This window comes from Pyxicephalus adspersus, chromosome 6, assembly GCF_032062135.1.
Source record: "Pyxicephalus adspersus chromosome 6, UCB_Pads_2.0, whole genome shotgun sequence".
Lineage (NCBI taxonomy): Eukaryota > Metazoa > Chordata > Amphibia > Anura > Pyxicephalidae > Pyxicephalus > Pyxicephalus adspersus.
The window spans coordinates 29,828,370-29,851,054 of NC_092863.1; the positions used below are offsets into that span (position 1 = coordinate 29,828,370).

The following is a 22,685-nucleotide window of genomic DNA, read 5'->3' on the forward strand; positions in this document are numbered from 1 at the left end:
TACCTACCTATAATATTTTTCTGAAATTGGGACTCGATTGAATTTTTCAGCTTAAACCATCTATTACGTTCCAGGTGCATTAAAACAACATACTGATAAAAGTAGTAAATGGGGGTGGATTGATGGGTAATGTGTACCCAGCAGATCCAGAACTCTGCAACCAGCAGGGAGCTTGAGCTTTACTGATTGCAATACTATAGGTCTGACTTATTAGGAGGAGTTATTTAGGCTTTAGGCAGACAAAATTTAAAGAAATTTACACTATGCTTTCTATTGCAATTGATATGCCTGCATTATGCCATTTTAACACATTTGTATTTCACATCATGCCATCTTTTTCTATTAGCCTTCATTTTTCTCACTAACATAGATTGTGGTTCATCATATGATTTCCATGCACATTTCATAGACCAAAGGGCATGTCCAAAACTCATTTGTTTCATTTTTCATGTGATGTTTGTAGTCAAGATTATGTTTCAGGGCTACAAAAGCATACAGATATCTTAAAATGTATCTCAAAATCATATCTGCCCTGGTCATCATTGTCACCAAAAAAAAAGTAAGGAGATTCCTTTCAGTGACATGCTGACTTCAAGTACACTAACGCCCTTTTTGGAATTGTGCCTTTGTATGGCTGCTTTATATTAGTTCATTACTCATAAATAAATTAAATAGGAGTGGCTAGAAACATAATCCTGCTTCCTTGTTCAACAAACTTAGTATAATAGAGAAAAGAAAAGTATCAGGAAAACAAACTGCATATTGGAAGAGGATCTCATCTGTGATTGGGATATGAAGAAGCAGCACATGTGGAAAGAAAGGTAATGTACAAGAGCAACAGGAAAAAAAGCCACTATAAGCAGTAGTAATATTCCGTACACAGCAATAGGTTGTGCCTGAAGTTTCTAGTTTCATCATGAAGCACCTTATTTCCTTTGCAAATGTTTACCAGCATTGTACCAGTCAACCATGCCCTGACTTCTCTCTCTGGGAATACATCTGCTGTTTAGGTATGCAAGTGAACCACACCATTTAACAGGGTGACACCTTGTTTCCTTTTTATTTACAAAAAGTTACCTTCTATTCCTACTAATCTACTTTATAGACCTCTTTCAGCCTCCTGTATTATTATAAAGACCAGTGTTTCTCAAACTTTTTAATAGGGGGGATGCCCTTAAAATAACTTTCAGGTTTTCAGGGAACCCCCGCTATAATTACTATATCCAACCGTTCACAGCATACTAGTGTGGTGGTCAGTAGTGTGGTGGTCAGTAGAAAGAACGCCTCTTACATTTTGCTTTAGAATCCACTTCATTAAATTAGACCAATGTTATACGAGCTCTTAGTTCTGTGTACAGCACTGTGTATTCAGTTCAATAACCCTTTTACTATTTGATTAGAGAAACCCATTTTAGCTGTGTTATTGGCTTTTCTATTAACAGTTTGTTTCTCATTTTATTACTTTTAAAAGTAAAACATTTTAACCCATATATTTGGTGCACAAACCTAATATAAAAAAACTAGGGATACCATATGTCAGAATAATGATTTTTTTAAACAAAAAATAAAATAAATTAAGCTAAAAATACAAGAGACTTCAATTTTTTTTTAAATAGATTTTTTTGATTGTATCCAAGAATTGTTAAAATCTATTTTCACAAGACACATTGTTTGTATTTTTAATAAAAAGTTTAAATTAATGGACATATCATATTTTAAAAGTTTTTGATTAATGCACAATAAATATTCTTGAAATTAAATGTATTATTTGCAACTAATTCTGAAATGTGTAAAGCTGAAATACAAGAAGCTGTACAAAACACAAATCAATGCAGTTTTGTACATCAATAAATCTATTTTTCAATCCAAGCAGTGTAAGTACATAGGCTTCACCTGGGATTTGCCTCTTGCAGTCATTGTACAACAGAGCTCAATAAGCAACACAAAGAGCCAATCTTGTGCTACAGTGGTAATGTACTAACAACATTTTAAAAGCTATTATCAGGAGAGAGCAGAGTGAGATATAGATGAAATTAGGGAACACTGAAATGCCAGAACATCACACTTGAGTCTCAAATCTATGATAGCATATACAATGTTCACAGCACTCTGATTAGGCAGTTTACAACCTAGAGTCTCTGGCTAATTACTTAGAGTCCATAATTTATACACCAATGCCTTTCAAGGACAAAAATGAAAATCAATGCAGGAAATTAGTTTCTTAAAAGAAACTAAAAGACATCTCTATTTTATGTATGTGTATATACAGTACATAGGCATAATTATCAACCAAATTCATCATATAAAATAATCTCAAATATTCATCATTCTAATGAATACAAACAGCTCTCAAACCTAAACATTTTAATCAGACCAAATTCAAAAGTAACAAGTTAGACAAAACTAAAAGTAACACCAAAATACAGGAAAGTGTCAATGCAAAACATTTTTTAAAAAAAAAGGAGAAAATGCATGTAGATACGGCAACAGTACACAATTGTATATACCGTATATCACTATTGACCTGGAATTTTTTTTAAATTTATTTTTCAGTTTTGCACTGACACGTTACTGCATTTTTGTGTTAGCTTTATTTTTGTCCTAAATATTATTTTTCAATTATGCAATAATTGTGTTTCAGATAATTTTATTTTAATGGCTATGGTGAATTTAGTATTTTTTTGTTTGTTATGGATCACAGCAGCACTTTACAAAGTCCATAGTCATTTCACTGTTTCTCAAAGGAGCTTACAATCTAATGTAAATACCATAGTCTATGGTCAATTTTTGAGGGAAAGCCAACTAAACTACCTGCATGTTTTTGGAATGTAAGAAGAAACCGGAGTACTAGAGTCCTGATCGACATTCAAACCTGGGACCTAGTGCTTCAAAGGCAAGAGTGACAACCTTTGAGCCAACCATCAATAGGTGTATATATATAAACAGTATATACATACATAGTATATACTACAGTATATATAGAAAATGTATTTTCTGAATTTGATTTTTGTTACATTTCTATATCCCTGTAGAAAGAGGGTTATTTTGGTATCCATAATGCATTGGTTGTATATGTTGTTGTTGGACAATAAATGATGGGCTCTTTCACAAAGTGGATTAGGGATCCTTTCTTTGCAAGTTTGAGGGAAAGATCAGCTTTTCAATCTTTTTGCCTCTCCTACACTATCCAGTCACGTGTTTAGAGTAACAGGGAAGTGTTAAGTGACTACCACAAAGAAAAATCCGACTGCCAGGGAACAAAATAATAGATAATGTTCAGAAGTAATTCAGAACAAAATTAGGTAAGGAATGAGGCAAAGTATTGTATACACTTAGCACTATGAATAAGCACATAATGTGAGCTACTAATGGTTGGTTTCCCCTAACTTCAAAACAAAAAAAATGATTAAAAATGATGAGACAAATGATATAAAAGCCATGTCCATAAATATAAATACTAATAAACAAGTGGGGCCCCAAATCAGAAAGACAAATTCTCTCCATGTAGTTGCTGGTAATTAACACAAATATCTAATCAACTAATCACATGACAACAATGTAATGCATAGGCGTGTAGACATTGTCAATTCGACCTGCTAAAATTTTAACTGAGCATCAGAATGGGGAGGAAACTTGAAATAAGTGACTTTAAACATGGCATGGTTGTTGGTAAAAGGTTGTCTGGTTTATGTTTTTCAGAGATTACTGATCTGCTTGGATCGGAGTAAAAATACCTTGCTGATGACAGGGGCCAGAAGAAATGACCGGACTGGTTTGAGGCGATAAAAATTGCAACTTGAAGCAGATGGGGGTACAGCCGCGGGACACCACACTAAGCACCAATCCTGACAGCTAAAAACAACATCAGATGCTACATTTTGCATTGCCTTAGCACAATTGGAAACAAATATAAAATAATCTCAAATATTCATCATTCTAATGAATACAAACAGCTCTCAAACCTAAACATTTTAATCAGACCAAATTCAAAAGTAACAAGTTGGAAAAAACTAAAAGTAACACCAAAATACAGACAGGCAAATTCTCTCCAAGTAACTGCTGGTAATTAACAAAAATATCTAATCAACTAATCACATGACAACAATGTAATGCATAGGCGTGTAGACATTGTCAATTCGACCTGCTAAAATTTTAACTGGGCATCAGAATGGGGAGGAAACTTGAAATAAGTGACTTTAAACATGGCATGGTTGTTGGTGAAAGGTTGTCTGGTTTATGTTTTTCAGAAATTACTGATCTGCTTGGATCAGGGTAAAAATACCTTGCTGATGACAGGGGCCAGAAGAAATGACCAGACTGGTTTGAGGCGATAAAAATTGCAACTTGAAGCAGATGGGTTACAGCCGCGGGACACCACACTAAGCACCAATCCTGACAGCTAAAAACAACATCAGATGCTACATTTTGCATTGCCTTAGCACAATTGGAAACAAGAAAATTAGAAAAATATTGGCTGATCTGATGATTCTCGATTTCAGCAGTGACATTCGGATGGTAGGGTCAAAATTTGACATCAAAAACATAAAAGAATAGATTAATCCTTCCTTCTATATTGGTTCAGGCTGTTGTTTGTAGTGTTATGATGTTAGGGAAAGGCACACTTTGGGCCTTTTAGTACTAACTGAGCATTGTTTAAATACCAAAGCTTACCTTAGTATTGTTGGTGATCATGCCCATCCCTTTATGACTGCAGTGTACCCATCTTTCGATGGCTGCTTCCTAGCTTGTTGAACATGACAATAAGTTCACTGTGCTCAAATGGCCTCCACAGACATCAGATCCTAATCCATTAGAGCACCTTTGGGATGTGATGGAACAGGAGTTTTACATCGTGGATGTGCAGCTAAAAAATCTGCACCAACTCCCCGAAGAAAATTTCCGGATCCTTGTTGAATTCATGACACTAAGAATTATAGCAGTTACGAAGGCTAAATGGGAGTCCAATCTGATATCATCAAGGTGTACCTAATAAAGTGACAAAAACAACAAAAATATTATATAAATATTGGAATAAATATTATTGGAATAAATATTGGAACAAAAATATTAACTTTAGGTGGACTGAACCTTCAAAATGTTATTCCTAAGAGTAACTAAGGTCACATGCATTACAATCAGAATGTTAAATCTCTTTTAAAACTACAGTCACTAGATAGTACAAATACCTGCCTGATGGTATACAAATTAAATAGAAGGTTAAGGTAGGTCTCCATAATACAAAGCTGTGAATCTAAAACTAAAGACTGTACACATATTACAATAGATTTGAACATGTATGTCAAATTTCGGATTTATTTTATTAATAATTATTGCATATGATGATTTCTGTTTGAGATCTAAATCTGTCCAATCACTTATTCAGCCCTCGTTCAATATACATTACATGACAAAGCTGCAAACAGTAACAGTCACAAACAGGATTTTGTTCTAATCATTAGCCTTGCTCTCCACCTATTATCTGATTACAACAGACATTGCTGGAACTCCCTTTATTTTGAAACTTCAGATGTGCAAGACATAATGAAAATATTACTAGCAGCTGTAGAGCCAATTACAGAGCAACTTTTAATAAAATGAAAATGCTTAAATTTGCCTGGAGCTTATATATTTGAAAAACAACACCTAAACTATACCACATAACATAGAAAACTGCTATTTTAGCAACTGAATGGTGACCGTTGGTAATTTCTTTATTCCAACTAACAGGTATTCAGTTATTATTCAGATTTCAATTTTGTTTTCATTATGTTATAAGATTTGCATCAGCCAAAATTCTGTCTTCATTGTAGCACCCTGGACAAACCCTTTAGCATACTTGTTTGGTATCCATACATCTGCTTAATCAGAAAGAAAAGTACTGGAGGAACCTGGACGAAAACAATCCAAAAAAAAGTTGACATACCCCTCAATGCTTATCTTTCAAGGTAAGAAGTCTTTATATGTCTCTTTGTATTTTCAGCCCTAAAGAGACCCTGATGCATGTTTAGAAATCACACCATCGTTCCCCTGCAATAGAAAAAGCTGAATACTTACCTTCACCATGAAGCAAATCAAACTTTTGCTGTCTTCTTCTGCTGTGTCTGGGTATTGCTGCTATCTGACACACCTGTGCCCGATATTGTATCCCCTGTTGAGTACCGTGGTTCCAACTACCGGCCACTGTTTCCTGTAATAAAGTTGCAGCCACATAAGAGAAATCACAGCACCTGGGAGACACACTACCTGACACATCCAAAAGTATCACATAGCAGATCTCATCATAGAGGTAAGAGGTAATACACCATAGAGGTAAGAATGCAGATTCTACTACTGCCTGGAACAGCTATCCAGATGTCTCTTTAAAAGGCTTTGTATGAATTTGATTTATTGGGTTAAAAATTACATTTTTTTAGTTTCATCATGTAAATATGTAAAAAGTAAATAATATATTGTGTTTTTTTCAACTAGCAAGTGAATCTACTCTGTCTATTGTCTGTTTTAGCTTTGATCTTGTTATTTGAAACATTTTGTCTACAGAGGTCAATAACCGATGCTAAAAATTTCGGCTTAACTAACAAAAAAAAAAATGAAGGCACTCATTAGTAACATATTCTGCTTTTCTTCCTTTTTAGAAAATAAATAATGCTTCATAAATTATGTCAGATGGATTGTATTTGTAAAACAAGGTTTTCATATAAATATAAAAAAATGAATAAAACTGTTGAAAACACTTGAATTTCAAAAAAGTTATTATTTATTTAAAACAATTTCACAATCACAAAACCTTGCTGTCAATGAAAAAATACATTGGTTAAGGGCCATTTTATCTTTATTTTGTATGTTTCTACAGATGTATTACATGTACAGTATAGAATCTTTATTTGACAAAAATGTACTAATTGACAAAGAATTTCCAGAGAATTTGTTCTCTGTCAGGCATTCTATCTCTGATTTGAACCCACAGCTATATGAATGGTGTTAAAGGGCGGAGTGGGTAGGTATTGTAGTTAGCCTTACATTGGCTCAATATAAGGAAGTGTGTTACCTGTTCATTACACTGAATTGGACAACACACAAAATTGAACAGAAATGCATGCAGCATCTCATTGAATAAATGAAAATATATCAGACAATGCTTATGTATTTCATACAATATGTATGGCCTTGACCTGGAATATAGATCTGCTCCAGAATTGGAAACATTTGCTGCAAAATAACTAATGACTTTGTGGAAATCCATTCCAGGTTTGCTGGATTTCCCAGCTTAAATGGTGAAAGTGTCTTCTCTCCAGCCTTGGAGAGCTTTAATAAATCAGGGCCTATGTGAGTGCAGTGAACTGCATTACAATGTGCACAGAAAAGAAGGCCTTACGATTCTAACTTTATCACTTCAATTCACATGCATTTTACAGCTGAATGTAAAAAAATTACCTAATTCATAAAACACTATTAAGATTTTACCAATAATTAAGTCTTGACCATATTAAATGAATAGATGTCTTTCAGCCATGTATTTTCATAATGTTTATCTTATCTGTGAATCTTAGAAAGATAAACTTCAACACAGTAATACAAACTATCTAATGTGATGCTACATCCACAGTGATAACCTGCAGCACTTTGAAAAAAAGGAATTTCTCTATTTTTGCATGGTTGTTAATATTATGACCACAAAGATTACATCTTAGCTCTATTTTTTTAGCTATGCTGGCCTGCAAACCATTAGGTAGACAGTGACCCAGTTACAGTGCATTAAGCTTGCATTTAGAAGGCCATTGTCAACCACTTTTTTTTAAAGGCAATGTTAGATCATTTATTTATTAGTTTCTTAATAGTAAAAAAAAAGAACTACATACTTTAAGTGTGACAGCGTTCATAATGTAGTGGACTAACAGGAAATACCGAGTCAAGAGACTCTAAAAATATATATTATAGATGTCCTGTATATAGGCTTGAGAGTCACATGATAGCCACTAACCACAACTTTTAATAGCTGGCATTTTTATTCTACTGTAGATACAGAAATGCTGTTTAAATAAGCAAAATCAGCAAATTACATAAATATAATAATTTGCAAATGCCTTGTACTCTTTTTTGCTCATACAAGGCAGAAGCAGAAAAATGTTGTCCAAAAGAATGCAAACTAAGCATGAAACCCTAATACATTTATTCTCCTATTATTTTATGTCCTTGCATTCTGTTTTTATCCTTTGGTGGGATCAATGTAGTTAACTGAATAAATACATATATATAAATTATATATATATATATATATATATACACACACATATATATATATATATATATATATATATTCAAATGATACTACAAAGTGCCATAGTTAGGAGTTTTTAACATTAATAGGATTTTACTCAAACAAATAACATGAAACACATTTGTATGGGAATCATAGATTTTGACTCTAATTTTATATCTCTAACAGTCTAGTTACTTTATAGGATGAGGTCTGCTGAGTAAAAGGGCTTTGTTATTAGTGGCTTTAGTTTTTTTTTAGAGGCTTTTTTGCTTTATTAATTGCTTTAGACTTTGCTAGGATAGGGAGTTCCAGAAGGTGTCACTATTTTGTCCTAACAGGCCAAACAGTGTTATTATTATTAATTTTATAATTATTAAACAGGAGTTATATAGCACCAACATATTACGCAGGGCTGAACATTAAACAGGGGTTGCAAATGACAAACTAATACAGACAGTGACACTGGAGGAGAGGACCCTGCCCCGTAGAGCTTACAATCTAGTTGCTTGGGGAGTTAACACACAATAAGAGAGGAGATATGTAGAGGTGGGAAATAGGTGGGAAAGGTGGGAAATAGTGACGGTTTCAAAAGACAGAACATGGGTAGATGGGTAGGCAAGTTTGAAAAAATGGGTTTTGAGTGCTCCTTAATCAGCCTTCACAAATACCATTTAGCACCAGTAAATATTTCCATCGAAATTCCTGCAAACTGAACTGACCCTTTAAAAGGGAATATGTAATATGATATTACCACCTAACACACTAAATTTACCACCAGAAACCTGCATTTAAAAAATGAGTCCCTTTGTTCCTGGACCTGCCCTTGTAATAAAAACACTTGCACTTTTCCTTCATCTAAGCATTTAACGATTCAGCATAACACAAAGCTGCAGCACAAAAGTAGAAGTAATGGCGGCACATTGGCTTAGTAGATAAACACCATTTGTTACCAGTTTTAGAATTACCATGGGGTCATTAAGAATGGGCACCAGAATGTAGCTAAAACCAAGGGGGGCTGAGTCTGTTGCAGACTGGCTATTTTTTTCTAGGAGCCCACCAGTGAGAAACCTTCTCTAACCCAGGTCATTGTAACTGTAGTGCACACCCCTCAAGATATTAAACTAGCAGTATTTAAAGCAATTTCAAAAACATAGGTAAGTGCAAAAGCAGAAAATTCAACTATAAGGAGGGTAAGCATTTTTTTTAGATGCACTGCCTTGAGCAATTTTACAATTTGTTCTAGTACAACCCCGAAGGCCTAACATGGAAAAAAAAATGTTTATACACTATTACAGACTAGAGATTCGATCCTATAAATGGAGAAGAACCGACACAATAACTGCAGATTAGAGGAGGTGCTAGGAAATAACGCTTACATTTACTGCATGTACTGCACGAGCTGAATACAAAAAACAAAAACATGAACATGACCTTTTTAGGTTTATTGATGGTTTCTGCTAACATTGGAGTTTTCTTTAAAATTGATAACTATGTATGACCTGCAAAACTGTAATATTTATGAGTATAGAAGACATGATAAAGGCTTCTTGCAAATGCAGTAGTGGGGATGCAGTTCTTCATATTTGGCTTCTGTTTTTCACATGTAAATGACTTCACAATGTCAGTGTGAAAGTTCAGTGACATGTAACATGTCTATTAAGCAATGCAATCCTCCTGGGGTAACAGAGTACACAGAGAATGTAAAAGGAAGTAATGTGGCAAAGAGACGTTAAGGAAGTCCCTGCAAATGAGATGAGAAAATGAGGAAGCAGCCAGTCAGTTCCAGTTGATAGATTTCTACAGTGCACTGCTGCTCCTATTCTATGATCGCTTCTATTATTTCTTTTTATAAATGATATAAGCAAAGTTTTTTAAGCGAATTTAGACATGGATTTTTATGAAACATGTTGCTGAATGTGTCCTAGGTTTTAGAAGACAAAATCACCCCTTCAAGACTGTATTAAGGTCCAACCAAAGGAAAGCTGCAAGCAGTAAGTAAGGCCATTTGTTGTTCTGTTTTTGTGTGTATATTAGTCCACCAGCAAATGTATGACATATCACCCCATCCTCTGGCTAATGTAAAAAAAATTCTACAGTTTTAAATGTTCTATGCCTGTTTTTTTTTTATTTTACATTAGTGTTATTGAAATAATACACTGTTTAAAATTAATTAAGTATTTACAGATATTTAGTGTACATGTATAAGGATATCAAATTTATTTGGAATTTGGACAGCTGTGTACATTGTATACTGTGCGGTGACAAAGAACAGCAGAATGTGGCAACATATCTTTGGATAGCAGTTGGTGATTAATTACTGAGCTTTGTTCTTTATGAAGAAGAGATGTAATAGGCCATTTTGAATATTTTATTGTAAACTGTGGTCATTTTTAATTTCTGCAGCCTGTCATTCAAACTTTCAGGGGATTTTAAGGTTATTTTAAAAATTCCTCAACCATTTACAAAGTAAACCACACTAGTTAACTTTTTATCTAAAGAAAACACTTACAAAGGTCGCTAATATTTCCTTACTAAAAAATCTAAAATCTAAATTTTAAGATGCAAATATTTTTAGATTTCATTTTTTCAGCACTCAAGTACCATCTGTTGAGTTTCCCACTTTCAAAAAACTGAACGTAATTCTAAACACCACCCTTCCTTCTATGTTACAGTTCTCTACTGTTTTGCAATGAGAAGTGTTAACTAAAGGTAAAAGGAAATGAGAACATGTTTAACCCAATATTTAGAGAATGTTTATAAATTAGGTAATTCATTACCTGCAAATTATTTTTATTTTCCTATTTGCACAATTATTCATCTGCATGATATTTGCACAAAAGTGGATAATGACATTGGGGGGATTATTTATTTTCAAATATACATTACTAATATATAGTCCAGAGATTGTAACGCCTAACTTGAATTTAGATAAAGTTGTAGTCAATGCTCTGTGCAGCTCTATGAGCCGATGGTAGTTAGCTGTACATTTCTCATAGATTCACCTGTTCACATTACTTATTCGTATTATAAATACCGGTACTTCATGCTCCCTGAGAAGTTTGCCCATTTATAAAAAAAATAGCCCCAACAAAGTTGCTCTGTAAGTATGGTTGCTTGTTTGTGTGTTTACATGATCTGTAGGGCCAACTGAAAGTCACATAGCAGTACCACATTTCCCAATATTCTTTACAATGTAAAGCAAATTAGGAATCTCCAAGTGAGTGACATCGCCATTGCAGCTTACATTTCTTTCTTTTTTATGTATTTGTGTTGCAGGATCATTTATTGATGAAAGTTTTAACCTTAAACTTTTAAACTTTTAACTGCTTTGATATAATGATCCGGGCTGCATGTTGCTCATCTAATAGCAAGTTTAATGTAATGCAGTGTTTCTCAACCAGAAACTGTGTTCTGTGTTTTTCCAGGTTATGGGTTTTTGACTCCTAGGTCAGTTTTGGTGACACCAATGATGTTTTTGGCTGTAAGGATTGTGTTTTAGTGGATATAGTAATTATAGCAGGGGCTCCCTGAAGACTTGAAAGTTTTTTAAAGGGTCTCCCAATGGTAAATATATCAAGAAGCATTGGTGTAATATGTATGTAGTGTTCTGAAATAGCAGGCACATATCAGTAGCCTTCTTACCATTCCTCTAATTACACAAGTTTTTTTTTTTTTTTTAAGTGGAGATCGTGTGCTGCCTTTTTATACCAACCAGTTCTGCTCCCTTATTAAACTATTTTTATTGCACCAACAAAAACCTGATCACTGGTTTTGTACCCCTTTTGGAGTGGCCGTTTAATGCTCATACAGGCAGTAATCTTCAAGAACTTCAAGCATTACACACCATTTGGCCTTATATATAGTAAATAAATACTGAAATAAATGTATACAAAAGCATAACATTTAGGTAACTGTCTGAAAAAGAAACCTGTATAGAGTTGACGAAAATGTTTGGTAACCTTTTGAATTACTTGCGTAGCTCCTATACTGAAACCTGATATCCATCTATAAAAGTTGTAGATTAGAGACCGCCAAATTATTTTTAAAAATAGAAATAGTTTGTTACCTGCAATTTGCATTTTTAAAGGGTTCCAAAAGGGCAGTTTTTGGCATGAAAACAACATAACAAATAGAATGTCAGTTACTAACACGATTGCAATGTTGTAAGAATATATTATTTGACAATATAAATTACATTTTAAGGCTACATTTTATATTTTTGACTGTGTAAAGCTCTTGCTAGGTGAACAGCTCTTTTAGTAAAGGTGAACAGCTCTTTTAGTAAATCAACCCCATTGTCACATATAGTAGGTATTGTTTACACCACTTAGATTCTGTTATTTACAGGAACTTTGTATACAGAGAAAGAGATAGAATGTTACATGTCCACTAAAGAGGGTTGCTGTCTCCTACTACTAGTTGTAAATTACATATTCACCTTACTTTCACCTTACAATGTACCCTTATTAGCACATCAGTTCACTTCATGTATATTACTATTAATATTATTACACAGTATCTATATAGCACTGACATATTACACAGCGCTGTACAAAGTCCATAGTCATGTCACTAGCTGTTCCTCAAAGGGGCTCACAATCTAATGCCCCTACCTCATATGTCTTTAAAACAGTCTAAGGTCAATTTTTGGGGGGGAAGCCAGTTAACCCAACTGCATGTCTTTGGAATGTGGGTGGAAACCCACGCAAACACGGGAAGAACCTGCAAGCTCCATGCAAACAGTGTCCTGGCCAAGATTCGACCTGGAACCCATCGCTGCAAAGACCAGCGTGCTAAGCTTTGAGCCACCATGTTTCTTTACTTACAAGAATGAAACACAAAGGGAGAGAAAGCAAGAGGGACAAATATAATATAGATGTAGGAAAAGATGACACCAAACTATGTCATGGAATTAGGTCCATAGAGGATGTCTATAATCTTCAAGCAGACCTGGATGTACTGTTTGATTGGGCAGCCAAGTGGCAAATGGGATTTAATATAGATGAATGTAAAGTTATGCACTTGGGGGCTAACAACATGCATGCTTCATACATGCTTCATACTGTAAGGCAAGGGGTCACCAGTGGCTCCTCTTCCACTAAAAAAAAATAGTCTGGAGCCACAAAACAACACAGCTTATAAACTTTTAAAAATTTTAAATCTTTTTTTTTTAAATTTACCTGTTACAACAACAGAGTGCATGTGTAGGCCTACTTTGAAATAAATTAAACACTGAACTATGCCCCTAGAAGCCTCCAGCTTCTAACGTATCATCCTGTTAAGTTAGAAGCTGGAGGCTTCTAACGTAACAGGGTAGAATTTTTTGATGGGCGAAGTTCTATATGTTCTGACAATGTCTTTGCAAAGAAATTTTAGAGGGTGTTAGCTACACGTGTCCCCCATATGCACTACTAATTTTGTTCACCTGTACCTCTTTGTTCCTGAGAAATTGAGGTTCAGGTGCTAGATGCCTCCAGCAAGGTGTAACAGGGTAGATTTTTTTGATGGGCAGAGTTCTTTATGGTCTGACAATTGCCTAACGATGACATTTTAGGGGGTGTTAGTCACAGGCGACCCCTCTTGCACCTACATTTTTGGCTTTTGTACATCTACCTGTTCCAGAGAAATTGGGGTTCAAAGTAGGGAAGGGGACAGGGTAGTGTAGTATGACATTTCTAGTTTTGTGACAGGTAGAAATAAATTTGGGGTTTGCACCTCCTTGCTATGTAAGTTGCCCGAGTGGTCCATAATTTGTATGTTGAATTTCGGGCTTCTAGACACACTTACTTTTCACCTCCCTAGCAGTATAATTTCTGTCTGGATTTTTTGTCTAAAAGCGGTACATTGTTTCATTGTTTTTCATGAAAATTTATTTGACAGTATAATATATTAGTGTGAGTATAATAAAGTTTGAAACACAAAATCATGTAAAAATAATATATATATATATATATATATATATATATATATTTTTTTTTTTTTTTCTAATAAAATATACTCATACTAATATATTATACTGTAAAATAAATTTTCACAAAATAATGTACTGCTTTTACACATATAAATCCAATGTATTTCATTTAATACAGTTATTTTGTATTGAATGCAATACAAATGGATTTTGAATTTCCCGCCCCGCGGCAACGTACACACGCACCAACCTCACCGGAAACGTCACCGGTGACTCATCATGTGCAGAAGACGCCGGAGGAAGAAGAAAGAAGATAGGGATTGCGGCGATGGACAAGGCGTGACACTGGCGGATCAGGTAAGTGCTGTATTTACTAACTTTCCCATGGGTTTACCTACCCTGACTTGGGGTTACAGCTTTCAGCAACTTTTTTCCACCCCGAGTCACACTCGGGGTTAGCGCTAGGGAGATTAAAACAGCAGCCGTGATGATCAATTTTTACTATTTTTTATAATTATGATCCCCATATTTTAAAACATGTTAAAGGTGGGGAGATTAAATTTGGGGTACAGCTAGCTATCAGGGTCCCCTGTGTACCCTGAATGATTCAAGTCAGTAGGACATATTGTTTAGGAGGTATGGTGGTTTGTACTGGGAGAGATGTAAGACTGCAGTAAAAGACATGCTGCATTCATACACAAACACAGCTGTGAAACTTTCCTGACCATGACGTCATTGTACACCCCAATTTGTACACCCCACCTGGTAGATTTATTTCAAGACTAGATTTTTTCAGTAGAACCCTGGAAGGGGAATCCCCCTCCCCCGTCGTGTCTACGGGAGGAAGGGAGCCACAACAAGGAGGCTGAAGAGCCGCGGGTTGCCGTCCCCTGGTCTAGGGGGAATACATTTTGGGGAGTCAGAAATGGAAAAGGATCTGGGTGTTCTGGTAGATCATAGACTTAATAACAGCATGCAATGCCAAGCTGCAATATCTAAAGTTACCAAAGAATTTGTATTAAAAGAGGAATAGACTGCAGAGATGGAGACATTATCCTGCCCCTGTACAAAGCATTGGTCAGACCACATCTGGAATATGCAGTCCAGTTTTAGGCACCAGTTCACAAAAATGACATTGTGGAATTGGAGAGAATGCAGAGAAGGGCAACTAAACTAATAAAAGTAATGGAGGAACACAGCTATGAGGGGAGATTAGCTGAACTGAATCTATTCTCCCTTGAGATCTTGAGAAGAGACGTATAAGGGGGCATATGATCACCCTGTATAAATATATAAACGGTCCATATAGGGAACGCTATTTCCTATTGTTTACTTTGAGATCATTACAAACAACAAGGAGGAACTCTTTGCATCTGGAGGAAAAGAAGTTTCAGCTCTGGATAAGGAAGGGATTCTTCACTGTAAGGTCTGTGAAAATGTGGAATCGGCTGCCTCAGGAAGTAGTTTCAGCAACTACTAAAGATTGCTTTAAGAAAAAGCTGGATGTTTTTCTAGAAGCAAAGAATATAACTGGGTATTAAGGATTTAAAGATAACAGAGACTGTTGATCCAGGGAACATCCGATTGCCTCATGAAATCAGGAAGGAATTTTTCCCCTGTTAAAGCAAATTGTACCAGGGTTTTTTTTTTTTGCTTTTCTCTGGACCAACTATGTGTTATAGGGGTTTATATCTGGAAAATGTTTATTGAACTTAATGGGCTTATGTCTTTTTTCAACCTAACCTACTATGTAATTGTGTAATATTGTAAAATTAATGTAAGAGTAATTTTCATCCAGAATGAAAATGGCCAGGGTGAAAGAAAAGCAGCAGCACTAGTAGATAAAAACACAAAGACTATTTTCACAAATTTTTATACGGTATAACAAGTAGTTTTCTTTGTTTTAATTGCACTTTATAGGCATCTAAATTATTTTTTAAGATAAAACCTTTCAGAACAACTTTATTAAAAATATTGATAATATTTATTTGACACAAAAAATACATAAAAAATATGTAAAAAACAAGAACAAACATTTGTTAAAGAATTTATTTTCAAAGTGACTTATTTAAAGAAAACTTGTATGATGTCTACATTTCTCAAATAGGTACATTGGGACATACCACATTCATTTTTTTCAAAAAACTTCAGGGAAGATCAATGAGATAAAACAACCAAGAAAGAGCCTTTACATGATAATATGATGCAGCAATCATTTACCTGTGTTATGCACTATCTTACTTTTTATCGCAAGCCTATTCATGTAGATCTTTGTACTGGGGAAACAATATCCCATCTACCTCAAAAACAAACACATAAATAAACTATAGACCAATATAAATTTCCATGTGGCTGACGGATAAGCCCCACATGTGACACCATATAAAGAATGCAGAAAGAGCATCCTAAAGATTTCTGTTTGCTGCAACAGTTCTTCAGGTTATCGTCTTCAAACAATAGGCCGCTTGTCCTACTACCAGGGACCAAGTGTTGTCAGCCACCATGGGGCAAATCATGTAATTCAACTTTGTGCACCAGACATTTTCCATATTTTTTACCCTGACTCTAATATCACAGACGCTGACCCCATATGTCTAAAGTCCTACCCTAAAGAATTCATAGCCTATCCGCTGGAATACATTACAACCCATTGGGGTAAAAAATATGGTAAATGTGTAGTGAACAAACTTGAATTACAAAATTTGCACTGTTGTTGCAGCACCCTTTCTCCTGCTAGCTTACAGCATGTGGCTTAGAGGTAAGTGCTCTGGCCTTTGCAATGTTAGGTCCCAGGTTCAAATCGGGGTCAGAACACTATCTACATGGGGTTTGCAGGTTCTCCCCATGCTTGTGTGTGTGTTTCCTCCCATATCCCAAAAACATGCAGTTAGGTTTTTTGCTTCCCCCCAAAATTGACCTTAGACTCTATTAACCTCCTGGGTGGTTCATTTGTGTCAAGTTTTATATATCTAAAAATTCATTTTACAGTATAATATATTAGTATGAGTATAATAAAGTCTGAAACACAAAATCATGTAGAAAAAAAAATTAAATGAATTTAAAAAAATGTAAATAGTTTAATTTTTTTTTATAATAAATATTATACTTATACTAATATATTATACTGTAAAATGAATGTTCATGAATGACAATGTATTGCTTATACACACATAAATCCACTGTATTGCATTCAATCCAGTTATTTTGTATTGAATGCAATACACATAGATTTGAAATTCCCGCCACGCCTTGAATGGAACATCTGCACGCACCAACGTCACCGGGAATCAGTGAACACCGGCGGATCAGGTAAGGCTCGATTTACCATTGTTTTCTATTGTTTTAGCTACTTCGAGTGTTACTGCTTTCAGCACACTCGGGGTTACTGCTCAGAGGGTTAAAAACATATGACTATGGTAGGGGCATTAGATTGTGAGCTCCTTTGAAGGACAGCTAGTGACATGACTATGGACTTTGTAAAGCGATGTGTAATATAATTGGCGCTATATAAATACTGTGCAATAATAATAATAATAATATTAATAATACACTGGTGGCCACTGGGAAGAATGTCATCCTTACAGATAGTCAAAAAGATCATTGGCATCTAATAAACTAGACTTGAGTTGCACACATTGCTCATTGCTCAAGGAATCCCTAGCAACCCCTGGAGAAACCTTAGGGTTCCACAGAACCCTGCCTGAGAATCACTGGACCAAGGTGGACCAATTGTTGACAACTGTTGCCAGTTTAAACATTTTGGTTACAAGTAGCCTTCATTTTCTGTCTTTTTGCCAATGCTTTAGCCATGTATAAACATTCTTTCTGGATCAATGTTGCTCAACACCTGTGCTTACCATGATCAGCAATATCAGGTATTTTAAAAGTTATTTCATAATAAAACTATAACCTAACAAAGCAGGACCAGACACTAGATTTTCTTCACACAAGATAAATGTTTGCAAGCATAATACCTCACAGTAATACAGCTGGTGTTTTTGTATAGGGAAGATGCTAGTTATCCCTCCTCCCCTTTCCATAAAATTGGCAGCTCTGTCTATATAGTACTTGTTCATACCTACTGTGGTTGGAAAAAGTTACTAATGGTTGTTTCCAATTGACTATAATTGCATTTCTGTATACAACGTTATACTCCCCTTAAGCATCATAAACTCACCTTTCTTCTTTTCCTATTCGATCACTGGGAGTGAAGACAAGCATCCAGTACTTGGGTGGGCATGTGTGTTCCAGAAATTAGGTAGGGAACTTACACACGGCTGTATGTGAAAAAGCAGCAGATGAATTAGTAATGATTAGTATAAGATTTTAAGAGATAATAGGGGAAGTAAAAGACCTTTTTATTTTGCCCTGCATGGAATACTTTATATGATAATACATTTTATCTGGGTCATTTTGGTACAACAACTCACCCCACTGAAAGAGAGTGTAAACATTTTTCAATACTATCTGAGCAGGAAACTATATCATAATTTTGTGAAGGCCTTACTGCACCTCTTCTTTTCTTAGTAGCAATGTTTTTTTTCTCTCCAATATAATATTGGCACTGGCCACTCTTGTGCACAGAAAGAGAAGAATATGTATTGCTTGTGCTTTGTCCTGTACTTTTCTATGTCAAAAGTTCTACAGCTCACCATGAAGCCCACGTAGCAATGCTCCTCGCTTGCCATCTGCCTGCCTCCCAGTATCTGCCCATCAAGAAGCCTAGCTGAAGCTTATACCATCTTAGAGAATGCAGGATCAGATGATTAGGTAGGTAGGGACACTGACATTAGGAAGCCTGTTACTGGTGGGTTCTATACTGGAAAGGAGAAACCTGTAAATGATAGGGGTCTGTATTCCCTAGGTATTTGACACATTTTATTCCGTGTCTTTCTTTAATTCTTCTTTATCAGAAACACATTCATATAATTCTAGATGATATAAAAATCATTCAAATAATCTTTTAAAAAGGTATTTTTATTTCCATGTGCTGCATTTTTAATTCAGATTTGATTTTTGTTCACACATTATATCATTTACTAAGCCAAGCGTATTAATATATTTATCCATGCATACATACCCATAATACTCAATTATTCAGAACACCTGCAGTCTTAATAGAATACTGATTATTTGTGTGTAATACTAGGAAAAGGGAGAAGAATTCATAGTATTGACAGTGCTATGATGATCAAAGCCCTAAAGTTTCCCACATTTTAAAACACGTTATCTTTGTGGCATGCTGTGTTACATTTATGATAACAATAACACCCTTTGTACCTAAGGTACCAAGGTCTGCGGCACACCACATAAACCTGTAGATATATAAATGTGCATGTCACACACAAAATGTGTGAAGATCTGCATGTCAACAATATAGCATAGTATTGAAATACAATTTAATTTATTTTCTAGCAGACAAGTAGTTGACTACTTAGGTGTGGTAGCAAGCTCTTTGATAAATGGTCAAAAACCTGTAAATACATTTAATCCTAAAAAAATGGATTTGATGGTTGTGTCTTGCCCCTTTTTTCCAGTTACTCATGACGAGGGTAGCTCGGACTTTCTAGCCCATCCTTCACCACCACCATCAGAACCTTTGCCTCCCCCGACCCCCCACCTGCTTACCAACCACTCTCCCACCATTAAATACTCAGACACCAATCTTTGATTTAAGCGGCAAGCAGTCGTTAATTTAAACACCATTAAATAAATTACCCATTCAAGTAATTAACAAATATCCGATAATAAATAAATTACATTTACACTTTTGATATGCAAGCATACATTAACATAACATAACACTCCATTATTATTATTATTATTACCTAACGGGGATTATATAACGCAAACATATTACATTGAATATAACCTATTTAACCAACAACCTAATTCCTCCATTTTATAAATTCCTAACCATAACAACAATATCCATAATGTTATCAAACTCCATACTCCCGGTTATACACCCAAGCAACCAGGCGGCAGGTCTCAGAAGGCAAAATCCGCACACAACAGGACTTTAATTCTTCCAACATCTCCACCTTGGCCCCTAGCCGCCCAGCACCACCTCAGGAGCCATAATCATCCGTTCACCATAAAGGGGGAGACCCCACCAAAGAGGATCCCCCCTGCCAAATTCTACCACTTTACCAATGTACTGGATTCTTGCCTTCCCAGACCCCAACCGCCACAGCTCTCAGGTGTGAAACCTCACACCTGAGCGCTACCTCTACACTCGCTAAGCTTGTTGAATTCAATCCTGCCAGTTTGTCTTCCTCTGTTCCAGGCTGCAGAAATGGCCCAGGGAGTAATGAATGATATCATACCCCCATCACTGACCCCAGAGAGATATCGAGAATGCCATCCCACCATACTGACCCAGGGAGCAATATAGTATACCATCCCACAGCACCAACGCCCAGGAAAATTAGAGTAGAGCACCCCAGTACTTCCCTCCGAAGTAACAGTGTATACCATCACCGGCAATGCTATTGGGGAGATATAGTGCAAACCAATCCCTACCATACTGACACCAGGGAGTAATAGCGTATACCCTCCCACCATACTGACACCCAAAAGAATTAGACCATACCCTGTACGGACACCATCAAGTAATATAGTTTACCATCCAACCCCTAATAATAGGGAGGAGCCAACTCAGCCAACCCAAAGTACTGACACCAGGAAGAAATAGAATATACCTTCCAACACCACTGAAACCAGAAGGTAATAGAACATCTAACACCACTGACATAAGGACTAACGAACTATACCATCCCACTGTACCAACACAAGGGAGTACCCGACCATACTCGTCCACAAAACCAACCCCCAAGGATTAATTGAGTATACTATCCCACAGTACTAACACTGCTGAGAGAAAATAGTGTATACCATCCCACAGCACTGACACCAGGGAGTAATACAGTATACCATCCCACTGTACTGACACCAGGGAGTAAAAGAGTATACCATCCTACTGTACTTACACCTGGGAGAAATAGCATAAACCATCTCACAGCATTGACATGAGGGAGTAATAGAGTATACCATCCCACTGTACTGACACCCAGGAGAAATAGTGTATACCCTCCCACAGTACTAATACCAGGGTGTAATAATAAATAACATCAACAGCACTGAAACCAGGGAGCCATAGAGCATACCCTTCCCCAGTACTGACCCTGAGAGAAACAATGCATACCATCCCAAAGTACTGACCCCAGGGAGTGATAGCAAATACCATACCGCCGTACTGACACCTGGGAGAAATAGAGTATACCATCCCACAGCACTGACACCAGGGAGCAATAGCAAATACCATCAACATCACTGACACCCAGGATAATTACAGCATACATTCCCCCAGCACTGACCCTGGGAGAAACAATGCATGCCATCCCACAGTACTGATACCAGGGAGTAGTAGCAAATACCATCCTGCTGTACCGACACCAGGGGGTATTAATAAATACCACCCCACTGTATCGACACCTAGGAGAAATAGTGCATACCATCCAACAGTAATGACACCAGGGAGTGATATAGTATACCATTCCACGATACTGACACCAGGAATCAATACCAAATACCCTCCCACTGTTCTGACACCTAGGAGAAACACTGCATACCATCCCACAGTACTGACACCCAGGAGTAATAGTGTATACCATCCCACAGCACTGAAACCAGGGAGTAATATCAAATACTGTCTCACCGTACTGACACCAGAGCCGATTAAAATATACCAACCCCCAACACTAACACCAGGAAGAACTAGTAAATACCATTCCCCAGTACTGACATCTGTGATAAATGGAGTATACCATCCCACAGTACTGAAACTAGGGATTAAAAGCCAATTCCATCTTGCCGCACTGACACCTAGGAGAAACAATGTATACCATTCCACATGTACCGTCCTCAGTAATGACACCAGGGAGAAATTTAGCAGATCATCACCCAGTACTGGCACCAGGGAGTAACAGTATATACCGTCCTCAGTACTGACACCAGGGAGTAACAGTATATACCGTCCTCAGTACTGACACTAGGGAGAAATATAGCATATCATCCTCCAGTTCTGACACCAAGGCCTTGTCTTGACCCCAATTTCCCTTCCAAGTGCCATTCACCCTTTTAACCTGATTTTACCTCCTCCACCACCACCTTACTTGAAAAAAGAAAAAACTACAGGCCCTTGTGCCCCACCGCACCTGAGCACTCCTACCTGAACCTAAACCCTCCACCAAGTTAACAACCTCTATCCTTCACACGGTCAGCTATCTACCAGCCTGCTGCCCCCCCCCCCCCCCCCCCCCGACAAACCTGTCTCTGAACTCCTATAAAAATTAAATAGCTCCAAAGGTAATCCAGCAAAGTCCCCACACACAACCCCTCCAGATCTGTTTGGCCTAACAGTAGTTGCATCACATGCTCCTATCATCCCCCCGATCCCCCCCGATTTTCTCCCTCTGGGCATCAAGACCCCCACTTCTAACCTTCCCTCCCACC

At 36.5% G+C, this 22,685-nt stretch overlaps 1 protein-coding gene across 3 annotated transcripts in view; it reads left to right on the forward strand.

Annotated features, from left to right (window-relative positions):
* Nucleotides 1-712: 712 nt before the first annotated feature.
* The window catches only part of SYK (spleen associated tyrosine kinase), a 45,412-nt gene continuing 23,439 nt past the window's right edge, over nucleotides 713-22,685 (forward strand). The window contains exons 1-4 of one of the 3 annotated variants that reach the window (XM_072415047.1): nucleotides 713-821; nucleotides 4,248-4,515; nucleotides 5,811-5,945; nucleotides 10,183-10,248. The gene's annotated coding sequence lies outside the window, so the exon portion shown is untranslated. Of the gene's footprint in view, nucleotides 822-4,247; nucleotides 4,516-5,810; nucleotides 5,946-10,020; nucleotides 10,253-22,685 lie in introns of those variants that run through there. The other 2 variants (XM_072415048.1, XM_072415046.1) reach the window with 2 other exon arrangements.